This window comes from Cervus canadensis, chromosome 22, assembly GCF_019320065.1.
Source record: "Cervus canadensis isolate Bull #8, Minnesota chromosome 22, ASM1932006v1, whole genome shotgun sequence".
NCBI classification, from domain to species: Eukaryota; Metazoa; Chordata; class Mammalia; order Artiodactyla; family Cervidae; genus Cervus; species Cervus canadensis.
Window position 1 is genome coordinate 14,821,875 of NC_057407.1, and position 20,151 is coordinate 14,842,025.

A 20,151-nucleotide genomic window follows, 5' to 3' on the forward strand; every position below is an offset into this window, starting at 1 on the left:
CTTTAACTAAAAAGAAAAGTATCTCCTGTGGCAAAATCTCAGTGGCCAGTTAGTGAGCTGGGAAGATCCTGGGGGCCCTCACACCTCCTGTGCATAAGACTGACCCCCAGTGGCCATCCGGAGCTTTGTGACTATTCTTAAGACTTAACTGTCACCCACAAACGCACCACCACAAAGTTACAGCAGAGACGGCTCAACACCATCAGAAGGTCGGGGTCCAAGCCTAACAGCGCGTCTCCCAGACAAACACTTCATCCTCCAGGTGGTTCAGAGGCTTCACTCCGAACAGAAAGCACTGATGCACCCGCCCCCCCCCCTCCTCCGCTGCACCCCCTATGTGCATGCACCTGAATCCTCCAGGATGTCAGTGGCAACCCTGGGGATGAGGCATTAGTAGAGGTGGGGAAACCGTGCCCTACGAAGCAAGCGGAACACATTTTAGAATATTAAACTAACAGTAACTCCACAGCTATTTTAGTACAGTCATTAAACATGGGAACATCTACTATGTGTCAGGGCCTTGGAGGCATGGCGATCCCCAATGCGTCAGCAAGATGGCCAGGATCGTGAGGTCAAGGCAGGCAGGACAGGCTCCCAGTTTATGTGGAGACCAGAAAACTCCCCAACCAGTGGGGGATGCTGCAGCCAAGTTTAAAACTCCCCTACCCAGGCTCTACTGTTCCCCTTAAAAAAGTGTTTTATTGTTTATATAATATATGTTCATTATCATATAATTGGAGGGCATATGTAAATTATAAGCAATGAAATGCTAACCTTAATGCCACCAGCTAAATGTAACCACTTTTTTGGCATTTTCTATCAACACTTACTTTTTCTATCCTTAGTTATCTTCCTTCCTTCCTTTTGACCCCATGGAAGGTAAAATTTTAAACATTTATTTCTTCTGATTACAAAAGTAATACATTTATTGTAGAAAAGGTGAAACACATTCCAAACCCAAAGGATAGAATACAGGCCATTCACAAGTTGGCCAGGCAGATAATACTAGTGATGTTCTGAAATGAATTGAACAGATTGTTTAAAACTACAAAATACACATTAAAACAATCAAATGTAATAGCTGAATAATTTTAAACATACCTCTAAGAATGAATAGAATGGGAAAGACTAGACCTCTGGCAGTGGATAGAATGGGAAAGACTAGCTGCTGCTGCTAAGTTGCTTCAGTAGTGTCCAATTCTGTGTGACCCCATAGATGGCAGCCCACCAGGCTCCTCTGTCCCTGGGATTCTCCAGGCAAGAATACTGGAGTGGGTTGCCATTTCCTTCTCCAATGCATGAAAGTGAAAAGTGACAGTGAAGTCACTCAGTCATGTCCGACTCTTAGCAACCCCATGGACTGCAGCCTACCAGGCTCCTCCATCCATGGGATTTTCCAGGCAAGAGTACTGGAGTGGGTTGCCATATCCTTCTCCCAGGAAAGACTAGAGATCTCTTCAAAAAAATTAGAGATACCAAGGAACATTTCATGCAAAGATAGGCACAATAAAGGACAGAAATGGAATGGACCTAACAGAAGCAGAAGATGTTAAGAAGTGGCGGCAAGCTTACACAGAAGAACTATACAGAAAAAGATCTTCATGATTCATGACCCAGATAACCACGATGGTGTGATCACTCACCTAGAGCCAGACATCCTGGAATGCCAAGTCAAGTGGGCCTTAGGATGCATCATTATAAACAAAACTAGTGGAGGCGATGGAATTCCAGTTGAGGTATTTCAAATCCTAAAAGATGATGCTGTGAAAGTGCTGCACTCAATGTGCTAGCAAATTTGGAAAACTCAGCAGTGGCAACAGGTCTAGAAAAGGTCAGTTTTCATTCCAATCACAAAGAAAGGCAATGAAAAGAATGTTCAAACTACCGCACAATTGCACTCATCTCACATGCTAGCAAAGTAATGCTGAAAATTCTCCAAGTCAGGCTTCAACAGTACATGAACCATGAACTTCCAGATGTTCAATCTGGATTTAGAAAAGGCAGAGGAATCAGAAATCAAATTGCCAACATCTGTTGGATTATTGAAAGAGCTACACAGTTCCAGAAAAACATCTGCTTTATTGACTATGCCAAAGCCTTGACTGTGTGGTTGACAACAAACTGTGGAAAATTCCTAAAGAGATGAGAATACCAGGCCACCTGACCTGCCTCCTGAGAAATCTGTATGCAGTTCAAGAGCAACAGTTAGAACTGGACATGGAACAACAGACTGGTTTCAAATCAGGAAAGGAGTACCTCAAGGCTATATATTGTCACCCTGCTTATTTAACTTCTATGCAGAGTACATCATGCAAAATGCCAGGCTGGATGAAGCACAAGCTGGAATCAAATTGCTGGGAGAAATGTCAATAACTTCAGATATGCAGATGACACCGCCCTTATGGCAGAAAGCGCAGAAGAACTAAAGAGCCTCTTGATGAAAGTGAAAAAGGAGAGTGAAAAAGTTGGCTTAAAACTCAACATTCAGAAACTAAGATCACGGCATCCAGTCCCATCACTTCATGGCAAATAGATGGGGAAATAATGCAAACAGTGAGAGACTTTATATTTTGGGGCTCCAAAATGACTGCAGATGGTGAGTGCAGTCTTGAAATCAAAAGGTGCTTGCTCCTTGGAAGAAAAGTTATGACCAACTTAGACAGCATATTAAAAATCCAGAGACATTACTTTGCCAACAAAGCTCCATCTAGTCAAAGCTATGGTTTTTCCAATAGTCATGTATGGATGTGAGAGTTGGACAATAAAAGGAACACGGAAGAATTGATGCTTTTGAACTGTGGTGTTGGAGAAGACTCTTGAGAGTCCTTTGGACTGCAAGGAGATCCAACCAGTCAATCCTAAAGGAAATCAGTCCTGAATATTCATTGGAAGGACTGATACTGAAGCTGAAACTCCAATACTTTGGCCACCTGATGCAAAAAACTGACTCATTTGGAAAGACCCTGATGCTGGGGAAGATTGAAGGCAGGAGCAGAAGGAGACGACATAGGAGGAGATGGTTGGATGGCATCACCGACTCGATGGACATTAGTTTGAGCAAGCTCCAGGAGTTGGTGATGGACAGGGAAGCCGAGTGTGCTGCAGTCCATGGGATCACAAAGAGTCAGACACCACTGAGTGACTGAACTGATCAGTGAATCAATGATTTAGTAATTGCAGAAAAATTATAAATACCATTTTGCTGCTAGGATAGTGGTAGGAACCCAAGAAAATAATATCCCTAATCTTTTGGTTTTCATTTATCCACTTAATAGATTATGTAAAAGCTTCTCTTAATGAAATTTCTTCTTAGACATGATTTCTAATGTCTATATGAAGTGAAAGTGAAATCGTTCAGTCGTGTCCGACTCTTTGCGACCCCGTGGACTGTAGGCCACCAGGCTTCTCCGTCCGTGGGATTTCCCAGGCAAGAGGAGTTGCCATTTCTTTCTCCAATGTCTATATAGCATATCATAAATAGATATAAAATTATTCCACCCTCTGGGCAGACATTGAAGTTTAGTTTGTATCTTTGTCTTTTGTTTGTTATTTGCAATTTGTTCACTTAATATTTCTTTGTCAAATGCCCGCTGTGTGCCAGAAGCTGCTAGGTTCTGGTGATACTAGAAACAAGATAGAGGTGTCTATTCACTTCAAGCAGATTTCTCTATATACATCTTAAATTATTTCCTTAAATCCATTTTTAGAAGTAGAAACATTGGACTAAAAGGCCAAACAGATTTAATATGTATTCCCACAAGTGCTGTATAAAAGTGCCTTTCCTCTCACAAATAATGACTTTTAATAACTTTTGAGCTCAGGAGAAAGACAGTAATTTGTAGGAAGCAAGCAGGTGAAGTTCTGAGAGGCATGCAACACTTAAAATCTATCAGGAATAAGGAAACTCCTTATTAATCATAACATAATAAAGAAGACATAGCTAAGCACCCAACTCCAGAGCCAGAGTGTTGTAATCCTGGTTCTGCCACCCGCTAGGGAGTGGCTTTGGGAAAGTTTTTTATCCTTTCTGTGCCCCAGTTTCCTCTTCTGTAAAATGGAGATAAAAATACTACCTACCTCAGGGGCTGTCGTGGTGACTAGGTGAGTCAAAAACACATAAAGCACAGAGAACAGTGCTTGGCGTTTCTTAAGTACTTGTGTGAGTTGGGCTTCATTGGTGTCTCAGTGGTTTAAAAAAAAAAAATCTGCCTGCAATGCAGGAGCCTCAGGAGACACGGGTTTGATCCTAGGGTTGGGAGGATCCCCTGGAGGAGGAAATGGCAACCCACCCCGGTATTCTTGCCTGGGAAATCCCATGGACAGAGGAGCTTGTAGGGCTACAGTCCATGTTGCAAAGTATCAGACACAACTGAAGCGACTGAGCATGCATGTGATTTTTTAAAAATAAAGTCTAATCTAAATCACCTTCCAGATAGCATGACTGTTAGGTAAAGCAAAGTAAATCTAGTTCTGCAATTTCTAAAGAACTTGTTGATCCAAAAGAATGATAAAATAATACCAAAAATTTGATTTGAACCCTAACAGAGCTTGAGTTCCCTCCCTTCCATCACTTTCTATGTAGCCCAGTTCTTCACTCAGGTCTCGAGGCAATACCACAGAACATTTTCTACTCCTCAGTCTGAATACAACAGTCTCTCCACTGGCGCCAAGAAACACAGAGGTCCGTGGGCGAAATACCCTGCCTGGGGCTCTTATTCTGAAGAAAAAACTCAAAGATCAATTGTCTAAAGCTCTCAGTGCCATTGGCTTGCAAGAAAGTGCCAAAATCTGGAGAGACATGGCATTTTGAGTTATGACACCAACTACCCAAAGAAGGCAGATTTCATCGGGAGCTATAACTGTGAATTCTGACATCTGTTCGCTAGTGATTAATGACATCAGGGAAAACAAGCCAGCAGGCACTGATGTTAAGAGAGAAAGCTATTTTAAACACCCCCCATTCTAATTAAATATTTCTTCTTATAACACTCAGAACCTAAAAATAGGTTTGATCTGTCCATTGGGGGCCACTTTGAGTTGACAGGAGAAGTTTAATTAGATTGCCTCAAACAGGAATGTTATTCTCCAAGGTTTTTGATACTGGCATTAACTCCAGGGCTGAGGTCTGGCTTGTGTGTGTGTGGGTGTGTGTGGGTGTGTGTGTGTGCGCGCGCGTGTGCGTGTGCGTGCAGTGGGTGCCTGCTAAAGTAGAAGGGAGTATTTTTTACAAAATCCTGACACCAGAGGAGGCTAGAAGAAAGGCATGTGTGTACTTGGTGTATTAGATTTTTAACAGTCTAGCAGTAAGTGATAATAAATATATTTAACCCTTTAATATGGAAAATGTTTCTTATGCTTAGGCTCCAATTCAACACAGAAGCAACAGTGGTGTCCATAGCAAGAATACCTGACGGAATAAAGACAAAGCATACACGTCTCCTCCAAGGCATCATCTTGACTGATTTCATGTCAATTTAGTCAACTGGCTAGTAGGTCATTGGTTACACCACTGGACATTTGGCAACCTAGGCTGTTGATAAGTTTGAACAGTTCCATTGATGAACACAGAGAAGGTCTCCAGTGTTTTGCTACCTAGAACACTCCATCATCTTTAGTCTGTATCTCTTCATGTTCACTCAGTTATCCAATATTCAGTCAGTTTTTACCAAGCACCTGATAGGTGCTCACAAAGGGTGACTAAGCCAAACAGGGTCCCTGTCCTAATGGTAATGAAAATGGAGGAAACTCTCCAAATACTATGTGACTCTTAATTGCTAGAAGTAGAACTGTTGAGTTTGGAACTTTGGATAAATGTAGCTGTGGTGCCTCACCAAGAGCCCACCATGCACTCACTCTTGTTCTTTTTCATAGTTGCCAGTTTGACAGGCAGAACATTGCATCTCAGGGTTGTTTTGTGGGTTTTTAAAATTACAAATAAGAGTGAATATTTTTTTCAAATATTTGTTGGCTAGTCGATCTTACTTTGTGAGTCATCTGCTTATGGCCTTTATTCATTTTTCTGCCAACAGCCTTATGTATACAACTCTACATAGTTACTCCACAGTTTTTGGTTGTGGTTTTTCTCCCCTCAATGATTATATACTTGTATAAATTAAAGAAATTAAACCTGCTTAATATCACCTAATCATCAAAGAAATACAAATCAAAACCACAATGAGCTATCACCTTACACCTGTTAGAATGACTTTTCAGAAGGACAAGATAACAAATGCTAGCAAGGATATGGTGGTTAAAGAAAAAAAAAAAAAACACTTATCAGTGCAGGGGACATAAGAGACATAGGTTCAATGCCGGGCAAGATCCACTGGAGGAGGAAATGGCAACTCCCTCCAGTATTCTTGCCTGGAGAATCCTATGGACAGAGGAGCCTGGCAGGCTATAGCCTATAGGTTGCAGAGTTGGACACAACTGGCCTAGCACGCACACACGCACACATTTGGAAAAAAGGGAACCCCTGTGCACTGCTGATGGGAATGCAAACTGCAGCCACTGTGGAAAACAGCATAGAAGTTCCTTGATAAATTAAAATAGAATTACTATATGATTCAGCAGTCCCACTGCTGGGTATGTATCCCAAAGAAGCAAAGTATTATCTTGAAGAGATAGCTGTATACTCCCATGTTCATTGCAGCATCGTTCAAAATCACTAAGATATGAAAACAACCAGAGTGTCCATTAACAGGTGATTGGACCAAAAAAAAGTCTTATATGTATATATTTATGTATAAATATATTTAAGATAAATAATCTTATATATATATATATAACATTTTTATATTTATGTATATAAAATGTATATGTAACATTTTTATATAAGATATGTTTTTATCTCATATATATTTATATACACCCACAGATATATATCTGTGTGTGTCTGTGTGTATGTATATGGAATATTCAGCCCTGAAAAATAAATCTTGTCATTTGCAACAATATGGATGAAAATGGAAGGCATTATACTAGGTGATATAAACCAGACAGAGAAAGACAAAATCTGCATATCATTTATATGAAATCTAAAAAAAAGAGAGAGAGAGTAGAAAAGTTGTCATCAGGGGCTAGGAGCTGGGGAAATAAGGAGAAATTGGTCAAAAGTTACAAAATTCAGGTATAAGAGGAGTAAGTTCCGAGGATCAATGTCTCATGGTGACTCTAGTTGATATCACTGCATTGTATAATTGAAATATGCTAATAAAGTAGAATTTAAATGGCCTCTCCCCAAGACAGATAAAAAACAATTAACCCTTTCTCAGCAAATAACTCTGTAAGGTTGTGGTTTCTCAAGATTTTAAGAGATTTGGCGGGGGGTAGTCTGGTGCTGAAGATTTTTACCTCTTATGTAATTGTCTTTTTTCTTTTTACTTTTACTTTATTTTGGGCTGTGCTGGGTCTTCACTGCATGGACTTTTCTCTAGTTGCAGCAAGCAGGAGCTACTCTCAGCTTGGGATGAGCAGGCTTCTCATTGTGGTGGCTTCTCTTGTTGCTGAGCACAGGCTCCAGGACGCACACATTTCAGTAGTTGCGGCTCCCGGGCTCTGGAGCACAGGCTCAGTAGTTATGGGCTTAGTTGGCCCATGGGCTTAGTTGCTTCACAGTATGTGGGATCTTCCCAGACCAGGGATCGAACCTGTCTCTCCTGCTTTGGCAGGCAGATTCTTTACCACTGAGCTACCAAGGAAGTTCTGTAATTGTCTTTATGTTTCTGCCTTCAGTAACATGTTTAGAGACATTTTTATCCCCCATGCTTTGTTCATTCATGTTTTCTCCTTGTTTAAATCTTTAGCTCATCCAGAATTTTGATATGAGGTGAGAAGTAGAATCTAGGTATATTTTGCCCAAAATTCAGCCAATTGTCTGAGTTTTCTTTAACATTTCCAAATGTTTCTACTGGTGTCCAGAGACACAGCCCAAATGGGGCCTCATTCAGCAGCCCAAAGCATCAAATGACCGCCAGTGGAATGACCACAAGGCAATAAACAGGTTCCATCAAAAATTATGGAGGAGAGAGCCAAATATTTTCCTTCTTAGCATATTATCCAGAAAAGTATTTTGTCTCAAAGCTATAGCAGGGGGACAAATGCTATTAAAAAAAATCACAGAAATATTTATTCTGAGCCAATGGCAAGGTGTAAACTATGAGAGATACAAATGCCAAGTGGTATTGAAAGGTTGATTTTCCATTTCAAAGATCAAGAGCAACTTTCCTCATAAAAGCATGTAAATATTAATTTATTCAGATGGTAACTCTTGGTGCCAGGACAAAATGTCCATGGCTTTTCCATGGGTTAGAATTCTGACAGCCTGGCTGACTTGCCAGTTCACCGGATTGTTCACACAGCGCAATGGCTTCTTGGCTGACTTGGAAGAATCTCTAGGCCTAGAAAATACAGACCATTAGTGGTCGATTGTTTTTCTCACTGGGAGGATGGACATGATGTCCAGAGAGTTGTGTTGACAGGTTTTCAGATGCCTGTCTCGTGATCATTCTTCCTTTTTATCCTTGTTCCTTTATTCCTTGTTTTCGGAAACATCATGGCTGCATGTTTGAGGTAAGTCCAGTGAGCTCCAGACACAGCCCCCTCTGTCTCCTTTTATTCCTCCAGATTTAGTGAGCATCTTTTATGTGCCAAGAACTGTGGTATACTTGGGGTACTGTGATGGACAAGACAGACAGAAGCCTGGCCTCATAGAGCTTATGTTTTAAAACAGGGTTGGCGAATGATAGTGCCCTGTCCCACTGAATATTTCCGTGAGGTCCAGGAGCTAAAAAAGTGTTTTTAGTTGTTTTTTTGTTTTGTTTTGTTTAATTTTTGAAGATTTTTTTAAAGTCAAAAAGAGAGTGTTTTGTGACACATGAAAATTACATGAATTTCAGTGTCTACAAGTAAAGTGCTGGAACACAGCCACATACATTCACTTACATATTATGCTCTTTCACACTAAAATAGGAGAGTGGAATCATTGCGACAGAAACTGTAGGGCCACAGAGCCTGAACTATTTTCTATCTGGCCCTTTACTGAAAAGGTTTGTTGTTCCAGAAGACAGACTAAACAGGAAAATAAGATGATTATAGACTAAGCAAGACACCCTGGAGCACATCGCTGGGGTGAGATGCAGGCAGGCACTGAGCGCCGGGGTCAGGGAGGGCGTCACTGGGGAAGTGTGATTTGAATTGAGAGCCCAAGGCAGACAAAAGTAGAGCTTGTGGGGGGCCACGAGGGGAACAAATTCCAGGCAAACAGAAACAGCAAATACAAAGACCCTGGGGCATGCAGGTTCAGAAAACCCACCTGTTCTGGGGCAGCTGGGAATGGGAGGAGGGGAGGCTGATGAGACAAGACCTGAGCAGCACCTGATCACGGGGACCCCACGGGAGCAGGGTGGAAGCAGAGCGTAGCCGACTCTTCCAGGAGTCCAGGAGAGGGACAAAGTGGCCGAGACCAAACTGGCAGGTGCAGATGCAGAGCCTGCCTAGAGTCAATATATATTTCGGAGATGGAGTCCACAAAACTCAGTGCTGGGTTGCAGGTGGGGAAAGGGAAGAGTTAAGGGTGGGACTGGATAGCCGGCTTACACTGCACCATTGATGGCTTCATTGCTGAGATGGAGAGGACTGGAAGTTACAGTTTGTGTAGGAGTTGGCAGGAGGGTAGAGATTAGAGAACTTGCCTTTAAGAAGCCCAAGGAAAAATGGCAAATAGAAAATAGGAGCTAAGAGTCCAGAACTTGGGGGAGAAGTTGGGGATGGAGATAGGAAACCTGAAAGCCCACTCACTGAGCCTGTGTTTAAAGAGACACCCTAAAGATCCTACGGGTGAATCTGCGGCCTCTCTGCCCACGGCCCATGGGGCTGCCTCTCCCCTCCCAACCAGAGGGATGCTCCATGCACTCCCATCTGGCCATCTGACAAACATGTTTCAGCACCTTTTCTCTCTCATTATCTCCTCAAATCACACACATCCATGCCTACTGTCCTCAGGCACAAAGCGGCCTTCCTAGAGGGAGGATGAGCTTTCACTACCAGAGGTCACCACACCTTATTATACAGGGCTCAGGAGAAATGTTTCCTGCTCAACATGGAGTAGCTATGGCCCTGTGAGAACCCACCTCCTGCTTCTAGCAAGAAAGCTCAGCTAGGAAACCCCAGGGCAGGTAGGTAGAAGGAGAGTTCTATGGACTTGTGCAAGCCTTTGGACACGTTCGGGTCACTGAAAGACTATTAGCAAGGTCACTGTCTGGAAACATTGGCACCAGGCCCCCCATCTCCTTGGCAAGCCCCATTGTAAGTATGCAAGCACACAGTTACCCTATCTGTGCCCCAGAGATTCCCTCTGGATTCTCTCAGGCTATGAGGACCTCCCCAAATCAGGGTTTGGGTTTTTGTCTTTGTTTTAGTTTATTGAAGTATAATTGATTTACCATGCTGTGTTCATTTCTGCTATACAGTAAAGTGATTCAGTTATGCATTCTTTTGCGTATTCTTTTCCATTATGGTTTATCACAGGATATTTAATAGAGTATACTGTGTATACTGTGCTATACAATAGGACCTTACTGTTTATCCATTCTGTATATAACAGTTTGCATGAGCTAACCCCCAATTCCCAATCCGTCCCTCCCTCACCCCACCTCTTGGCAACCAGAAATCTGTTCTCTATGTCTGCAACTCTGTTTCTGTTTCATAGATAACTTCATTTGTACCATATTTTAGATTCTACATATAAATGATGAAAATCAGTTTTATAGAGGTGTTTGCTAGCTCCCAAGGTCCAGTCCAAACCCAAAGACATCGAATCCCCACTCTCCCACTCCCTGGCACTAAGTGAAGACATTTCAAGTCACCTTCAGGTGACTGTCTTGACAAAATGACAAAGTTCAAGGTTTTGTGCACTGCCACGGACACACCGTCAGCCTCAGTTCTAGAAGCTGGGTTCCTATACTGCCTTTTCCACCACCTGGCTGTTTGGGCACAGACTGTTCCCTCTCTGGGTCTCAGACTCCTCATCTGTGACCGGGAGGAGCTAATTCCCTATTTCAGAGGCATTTGCTGAGCACGGACAGGTGCTATGCTGGGCCCCAGGGATATAGATCTTGGTAGACAGGTGTCAGCCCTCGAGGAGACTAGAGTGTACACTGGATCGGGTGCAAGGCTCTCGGACACAGTCAGCACTCTACCTGCTCGGCTCTGTGATCCGTGCTGAGCCCATCATGCGAATGACCTCATCTCCCTCAGCAACCTGACACAGGGGGCATTCCTACCCCATTTTACTCATGGGGAAACTGAAGTTTAGAGAGAGTAAGTGACTCATCCTACAGGGTCCCATACACAGCAGTAAGGAGTAAAGCCAGGACTCAGTGGCAGGCAGGCTGAACCCCGGGGCCCCCACTCTTCAGCACTCTCGGGGCCTCTCAGTTGGGTATGGCATCCCAGAGTGGGCTCATCCTGGGATTCCCACGCTGACTCTCAGCAAGCCGGTGAGGGGAGGGCCCTAGCTGCTTTGTCAGCTCTGACACTTCCATGCCCTGCCGTTTTCCTAGCCTCTCTGGGCCTCAGCTTCCCCAGAAGCAGCTCAGATTGCCCAGTTATAAGAAGAGCCTCAGAATCCATCAAGGCAGATTACTTCATTCTTACCAGAGGGGGAAACTGAGGCAGGAACCATGCAGACTTGGTCAAATTCTCCCCAAGAAGGAGCAGGAAGGCCATGCCAGGATCTCAGTGGGAGTCCAACCTCATGGGCACATTCTTCTCCACTCACATCTCAGACTTCATATCATCTTTTAATGCAGGAGGAAGCCGGGGCTCAGATGAAGGAATCAGCTTAACCGAAGTTTCCCAACCAGAAAGTAGCAAAATGAAGACTGGAAAGCATTTATTGTTGGCGGCAGCATGGAAAGCAGGTGAGAGCGTGACCTTGGGAATATGGTGGAGTGAGGTGTGGACCTTCCTAGTTCTGTGTCCTTGGGCCACTGACCGAACATCTGCCAGCGGGAACGATTACAAAGGCCCCCTCATCAGGCCAGGTGACGCAGTGGGCTGAGCACACTGCCTGACAAACAGCAGCCCTTGCAAGTGTCTATTGAGCCCCTACCGTTCCAAGTGCTCTTATTGTTCCTAACAGCTTCCTGGGGAGGTCTTACTATCTCACTCTGCAGATGCACATGTTGGAGTAAGTCACACGCTCCGGTTGTTCAGCTGTTACCTGGGGAAGGCAGGATTCAAACCCGTGCCGTCCGGCTGCAGACACCCAACACTCTTCTTTGCCAAACTCCCCTGTCTTCACCCGCTTTGAGTGTGGTAGTGAAACAAGACTCAGTCAGGAGAGCACAGGAGGCCTTTTTTCATCATATAACAAGGCTGTCCTTTGGAACAAGCCCATGGGGATGAGGAGGGAAAGGAGCCATGGTGGGTGGGGTCATTCTGTGCAGGGAGACTGGAAGGAGCCTCTCAGGACTGAATGAAACTAAGCAGGACCCTATGGGGCCTTCCCCAGACAGACCTCTCCCCCATATACTCTGCTTCAGCTCCTCTCTGAAAGACTCAGGTGAAAATAGTACCTGATGCACATTTCCCGAGTTTTTCAGATGCTGAAACCTAAAGTGGGGAAGTTGGGATGAACATCCCTCTTAGGGGTGAGGAATTTATCAAGAATAATATTTCAGTCCTATAACTGTACATATAACTCATTGATTCCATATAGTAATCATATGTGGTAGGTACTAGCATTATTCCTATTATATAGGGAGGAGGAGCTAAGTCACAGAGAGGTTCAGTGACTGATCCAAGGTCACACAGGTGAATTATCGCAGACCTGGGATCTGAGCCCAGGCAGACCAGACCGGGATCCAAAACTCCAATCAATGTAGCATCTATAAGGTGGTCCGAAGAGGTGAAGTGACTTATCCACGAGATACGGAGCCATGGCTTAGAATTCAGCCTGTGATCATAACAACAAACCACGCTGGTTTAGAGCTCTGAGTCAGCTGGTCTGGTCCGCACCCGGCACTGACTGGCCGTCGCCCTTGCCAGTCTCCCAACCCCTCCACAGTGCACCTTCCCCTTCCCACCACAGGACAGGCTAACTCTTCCTTCCCAGCCGCTAAGCCCTGCTGTCCTTCAGCTTGGTATGAACACACCATCCTCTGTGCCTGGATCACCCCTACTCTCCCTTCAAGACTGAACTTAAATCCCCCTGCCACCTTGACTTTCCAGACCTGCCTTTTGTGCCCTACCTGCTCGCACACAAATCAGACCCAGTTCCGCCAAATCTGCACACATCATAGTCATGCTGGTGGGAATGACCATACCCTGTCCCTCTCCCAGACCATCAGCTCCAAGAGGGAAGGGATGAGCTCTGTACTAGGCATGTCAACACATTTTTAGCGATATGAATCTAAGGGGTGGAGGGACTTGCAGTGGCCCCAGCATACACCAGGCTGAGGATTCATAATTATTTCTTTCAGTCCCTCTAGAGGACCCCACTCTTCCTCACCACTGGGCCTTTGCACATACTTTACCCTTGTCCTCCTTTTCACTTTAGTGTCTTGTCCCTGAGCCTGGGTCAGGTTGCCCTATTTTAAGCTCTCTCAACCCATGTAGTTTTCCTCTAAAGACATTGTTCCCAGTGATCCCTGGACCCCCTGGAGGTCCTTTAAGCCCCTTCAGGGAGTTTGTGAGATCAAAACTGTTTTCCTAAATTATTAAGAAAATACAGTATACCTGAAACTGATACAATGTCACGTCAATTTTATCTCCATTTTAAAAATCATACAAAGCAAATAATAGTAGGTGCTCAATAAACAGAAAATGAGTGACCCCAGCCCAATGATGGGTCCATGGGTCAATGCACATGCCCGAGACAAACCCTTCCGCAGCAAGGGCAGTTCTAGGTGCGGCCCCTGGGGAGTGGCTGATGGAGGACTCCTCCCGGGAGAGATGAGAGGAAGAGGCCTGGAGGCACCTCGACCCCTGGAATAGGGTACCCACTGTGCAAAATCTTCGGGCCCAACATGGTGCTATAAATGCGCAGCCTCCCACTTGGCTCTGCATTTTTCCAGTTTCTTGCAAGTGCATCTGGAACACATTAGAAAGGGGTCAGACTGGTTTGGAAAATGTTTGGGTAACTCTGGACGTGGGAGGTGGAGCTGGAAACCTGTGGCGAAGAACATGACCCCCAGACAGAGTTCACAGCTACGGCTGGAGAGCTGCTCGCCCACCTGCCTGCCCGCCCAGGACAAGCTCCCCGTCACTCCCTCTCACGCCCTGCCCATCGAGGGGCCTCTGGCTCCACCTTCATCCTTCAGGGACCCCCTTGCAGACTGGCTGTGGTAAGGAGACATCCCTCCATGGGCCCCTCCCTGTCCCCCCATGTCTTTCTCCTGTTGCTTCTTCCGACCCAAACCACAAACTCAGCCCAGGCCCTGCTCCATGAATAGCAATGGTAATGACAGTGATCGGAACCCGTCAATCACTTCCCATCTCGGGAGCTCTCATGTCTCAGGTGAGGGCCTTCACACACATCTTATCCTCTGAATCAACCCCCCAACCATATGCATTCCTGTTCTCACATCTCAGATAAGGAAACTGAGGTGTAGGAAGATGACCCGACTCTCTCGAGGCCATAAAGCTGAAACTCAGACCCGAGTTGCCCAGCACCAGTTTGCTTCATGCCCTCTACCGCACACTGGTATCCCAGGAACCTAAAAGAATTCTCTAGAAGCCAATTCCTTTTCTCCCAAATCAAGGAGATGCAGGGGCAGCTAAAAGAATGGGCTTAAAAGCAGAGGAAAGCGTCTTATCCGTGGCACCTGCTTACCTATAACGATCAGCTGTTTTAAATTAGTCTCCCCTGCCCTTGGCTGCAGCTCCCAATCAGGTCTCCAATGCCGCCATCTCCACGAGTTATCTTGGGGTGAGCAACTACCACGGACTCGAAACCCACTTCCCCAGCCCACCCTAGCCCTTGGAAGATGGGGGAGCTTCAGATTAGAGAGACATTAATTTTCTAAGAACAACTCCTTTCTCTCGGACTATCTCTCAGAAATCCAGGGCTAAGTAATGTTCAAGGCGTGCACTGGGAGACAGGTAACCAGCCTGGCCCCAGAGAAGAGAGGAAGCTGGCTGGGGGTGTTCCCTTGCTCACAGCTCGTGTGGAAGGATAGCAGAGCCCTTGAGCTAGTCTACAGGGGGCACAGATGGAAGCTGGGAAGGGCCACGTCTGCAGTCATTTCAGCCCAGCCTCTCTTCTGTCTAGACCTGCGCTGCCCCGTGCTGCAGCTGCCAGCCGCCGTGACTCAAAAAAGGATGCTAATCTGCATCCGGGTGTCCTGGCCAAGAGACACTCCCGACCTCAAAGACTTGGCACGGGAGAAATGTGAGTTATCGCAGTAGTGATTTTTGCATTGATTTAATGTTGAAATGACAAATATTTGATATATGGGGTTAAATATATTATCAGAAGTAATTTCACCGTTTTGCTGTTTCTAATGGGCTATCCGACGATTGTAAATTACCCAGGGGGCTGGCATATTTCTGTTTGACGGCACCACCTTTGATACAGGGCACAGCCCCACCTTCCTCCCCGTTCCCCCTGCAGTTCAGTCGCCCACAGCCCGTCTCCCCCTTGAAGCCTGCCCCTCCTCGTCCAGGGCTCCCTGGGGCTCCCCACAACAGCTAAGATCAAACCTCAGCCACTCTCCCCAGCCTTCCGGGCCACCTAGTTGACTGACCCTCTCCTGACCTCAGCCAGTGACCCCAGAAGCTGTCTCCATCTTCCTTTCATCCCCTCTGCGTCCTGGCACACTTCCGGGGCCCCAGGTGGAGAACCACCCTCCTCCTGCCCCCGCTCCTTCTGGTCTTTTGCTTCTGAAGTTGGCAGGTAATTGCTCCTTCCCTCCTCTTTAATGAGCTCCTGGCTCCTGAGGTGCAGGGAACACGGGCCCGGGCTTGCCCTCCGTCTAGAACCAGTTGCTACCCGACCTCAGCCACATCACCCCAGCACAGATGCCCAACGGGAGTGTTGGGCCCACCGAGCCCAGCCTCTCCCCCTGAGGTGCACCCCCGTGAGCACTGACACCAGGGCAGAGCCAGGCATCTGGGTGCTCCCTGTTCCCACCGCTCCTCCCCTCCTGGAGCTCTCCTGCTGGAGTGTATCTCCCTGACTTCCCTTCCTCAAGAATTCAGGCTCTGTGTTCTGCAGAAGCCCACTCCCACCACACAGGCTTCCCTCCCATCAGCTCAACCAAGTGTACACTTCTGATTTTAGAACTCCAAAAGCACTTACACAGGGGCAGAAAGAAGCCCCTGTGATCTATAGTCCTTTGATACTCACCAAGCACATTCACTTGTAGCCTCTAATCCCTACAATCAAGCCCATTTAATGATGAAGCCGAGGCTCAGACTGATAAAGGAGTGTGCCCAGGACCGTAGGGAGGCAGGCTCTGAAGCTGCCATTGGTATTATTTTATTTTAGGACTGAGTAGTAGTCCATTGTGTTCATATATGTGTGTGTGTATATGTTTATATATATACACGTACATACCACATGTTTATCCATTCATCTTTTGTTGGACATGTAGGTTGTCTCATGTCTTGGCTATTGTAAACAGTACTGCTATGAATGTTGAGCGGCATGTTATCTTTTTGAGTTAAGAGTTATCTCCAGATACATGCCCCAGAGTGAGAAAACTGTATCATATAGTAACTCTATTTGTAGTTTTTTTTAAGGAATCTCCATAGTGTTTTCCATAGTGGCTACACCAATTTATATTCCCACCAACAGTGTAGGAGGGTTCCCTTTCCTCCACACCCTCTCTGGCATTTATTATTTGTAGACATTTTGGCCGTGGCCATACTGACTGCTGTGAGGTGGTGGTGGCTGGGTTTTGAGCAAACTCTGGGAGATAGTGTGAGACAGGTAAGCCTGGTGTGCTGCAGTCCGTGGGGCTGCAAAGAGTTGGACACAGCTTAGCAACTGAACAGCAACAGCGATTCTGACTGGCGTGAGGTGGAACCTCATTGTAGTTTCCGTTTCTCTAATAATTAAAGATGTTGAGCATCTTTTCATGTGTCTGTTGCCATCTGTATGTCATCTTTGGAGAAATGTCTATTTAGGTCTTTTGCCTATTCTTTGATTGGCGCGTTTGTTTTTATTGTTATTGAGTTGTATGAGCTGTTGATATATGTTGGAAATTAATCCACTGTCAGTTGGATTGTTTGCAAATATTTTCTCTCAGGCTTACAGTTTCCTTTGCTGTGCAAAAAGCTAAGTGTGATTAGGTCTATGCAAACATCTTAACAACCCCTCTGCACCCCAGTTTCCTCATCTGTAAAATGGCAGTGACCATCTCAGAGTTCTCATGGGGGTTAAGTGAGCGGATGCACGGTTTGCATTTAAAGCAGTGCCTACGGGAGCCGCAGAGTAAGTCCTCAGTAAATGGTAGCTGTTCATATTAATACGTATTTAGTAAGTACTTAATTGTCTCTTCACTAGGCTATAAGCTCCTAGAGTATGAGAGATGTGACCTGGGCCATTCTTGGCCTCCCAGCCTCAATCTCCAGTGAAGGACTTGAAGGTGCTCTGATGAAGACAGTGAGGCACAGGGATCCAGGTAAGTGCAGTTTTTGTGAACTAATTGTTTGTGGCCCACAGAAACTGGCTGCTTTTGCTTCTTCTTGATTTGGAACAAAGGAATTGGCTTCTAGATGATCCTTTTCGGGTCCTGGAATATTGGTGTATTGTGGAGGGAATGGAATGAACTTTGGTGCTGGGGAAAATGTAGGAGATATGTTCTACTGATTTTAACACCAGCTGGAATAAGACATTTGTTTTTAAGAAATGCATTATAGTAGTATGTTTAACTGCAGTTTTGGTTTGAACAGCCCAGCTTAATGGAACATAAGCAAAAGGGGAAGCAAATGACAGTATTTATTGAATGGTTCCAAGTAACCTATTCTTCACATGCAGCACTGTGTTAAATATTAAATCCTACAAAATAGTGTGATCCCTAGTTCTATAGACAGGGACACTTAAGACTCAAAGGCTTTGTTGTGATGCTGTTCACTCAGGAATTGCTGTGTCAGGATTCAAACCCAAGTCTGCTGGCTCCAGCGTCCATTTCTTCCTCTGGGCCAGGTTCCCGTGTGACTAATGGGGCCCTTAATCTGAAGGTCATCTCTTATATGGAATAAAATAGCCCATACAATCTGCTCATGATGATAGATTTTTCAGCAAACCTTTTCCCCCATAAAATATGAGGAAAAAACCTTGCCTAGCGTCACCTCCATTACCACTTAATGAAAATAATAAATCACAATTAATCTTAAACATTTTGTTTTTTACTGTAACTCTAAAAATATACATAAAGGTTCAATGTTTTTTAAAAAATCCAAAAGGATGGATGTGTTAATGAGGAATTCCATTCACAGAAAGTTAAAAACACATATTTTAGGGTTGCAAGTGGTTTTTGGAAATTTCTGGTTGCTATGAATGTGATGATTTACAATACACCAAAACTCACACAGCACTGGCTTGCAGAAAGCTTACTTTTTCTGTAATGATCAGGTGTCACAAATCTGAGTTCACTCGTGTAGTTTGCAGTTGCATTCAGGTGATGGAGAATATTGCATCTAGTTTTGGGAAGAGGGACTTTTCAGTAGTCATTTGGGTTTTTTTGTGTTTTCTTTTTAAATGAAGTATAATTGATTGGGGGGGTAAAAAAAAAATAAAATAAATGAAGTATAATTGATTTATAATGTTGTGTTAATGTCCGGTGTAAAACAAAGTGATTCAGTTTTACATATATATCTATGTGTATATTTTTTCTTTTTCATATTCTTTTCCATTATGGGTTGCTACAATATATCAAATATAGTTCCCTGTGCTATATAGTAAGACCTTGTTGTTAATGTATTTTATACATAGTAGTTTACATCTGCTAATCCCAAATCCCTAATTTATCCCTCCCCATCCTTTGTCCCGTTTGGTAACCATAAATTTGTTTTCTGGGTCCATGAGTCTGTTTTGGTTTTGTAAATATGTTCATTTGTATCATATTTTAGATTGTATGTATACGCGATATTATTGGAATTCGTCTTTGACTGATTTAGTTCACTTAGAATGAAAATCTCTAGGTCCATCCAGGTTGCTGCAAATGGCATTGTTTCATTCTTTGTTATGGCTGAGTGGTAATCCACTGTGTGTGTGTGTGTGTGTGTGTGTATTCTCTATTTGTTCACCTGTTAATGGACACTTAGGTTGCTTCCATGTCTTGGCGATTGTAAATAATGCTGCTATGAACATTGGACTGCATGTAACTTTTGGAATTAGAGTTTTCTCCACATATATGCCCAGCAATGGAATTGCTGTTATCATATGGTCAGAGGAGTCTGGTGGGCTACAGTCCATGGGATCATAAAAGAGTCAAACATGACTTAGAGAATAAAAAAAAAAACCACACAGAAAAATGACAACTCTGTTTTTAGTTTTTTAATGAACTTCCACACTGTTGTCCACAGTGGCTTCATCAATTTACTTCCCCATCAACAGCGTAGGAGGGTTGCTTTTTTCTCCGCATCCTCTCCCACATTTATTATTTGTACATTTATTTGTTGAAGATGATGTCCATTCTGATTGGTCTGAGGTGATAACTCATTGTACTTTTGATTTGTATTTCCTTAATAATTAGCAATGTTGAGCGTCTTTTCATGTGGCTGTCGGAAATGTGTATGCCTTCTTTGAAAAAAATGCTTATTTAGGTCTTCAACTCATTTTTAAAATGTGCTTGTTACTGACCTGAGCTATTTGTATACCTTAGATATTAAGCCCTTACTGGCTGCATTGCTTGCAAATGCCAGGGGCAAAAGGGTGGGGTGGGGTGGAGAGGGGAAACGGGGAGTTAATGTTTAATGGGGACAGAGTTTCAGTTTAGGAAGTGAAAATTTTGGGAGGTGGATGATGGTGAGGGTTGTATAACAATATGAGTATACATAGGGCCACTGAACTGTACAGTTAAATATGGTTACAGTAGTATGTTTTATATTATGTGACTGCTACCACATAAAAAGCTTTAAGAAAGAAAGCTATCCCATTCTCTTAGATTGGAAGAATACTGTTAAAATAGCCATACTACC

General features: G+C 44.3%; 1 long non-coding RNA gene across 1 annotated transcript in view; it reads left to right on the top strand.

Moving 5' to 3' along the window:
* Nucleotides 1–20,151, top strand: part of LOC122424424 — a 277,726-nt gene that overhangs the window by 202,685 nt on the left and 54,890 nt on the right. The window contains exons 23-25 of the long non-coding RNA XR_006264410.1: nt 11,811–11,921; nt 15,275–15,394; nt 17,513–17,630. This is a non-coding gene — a long non-coding RNA (uncharacterized LOC122424424). The remainder of the gene's footprint in view (nt 1–11,810; nt 11,922–15,274; nt 15,395–17,512; nt 17,631–20,151) is intronic.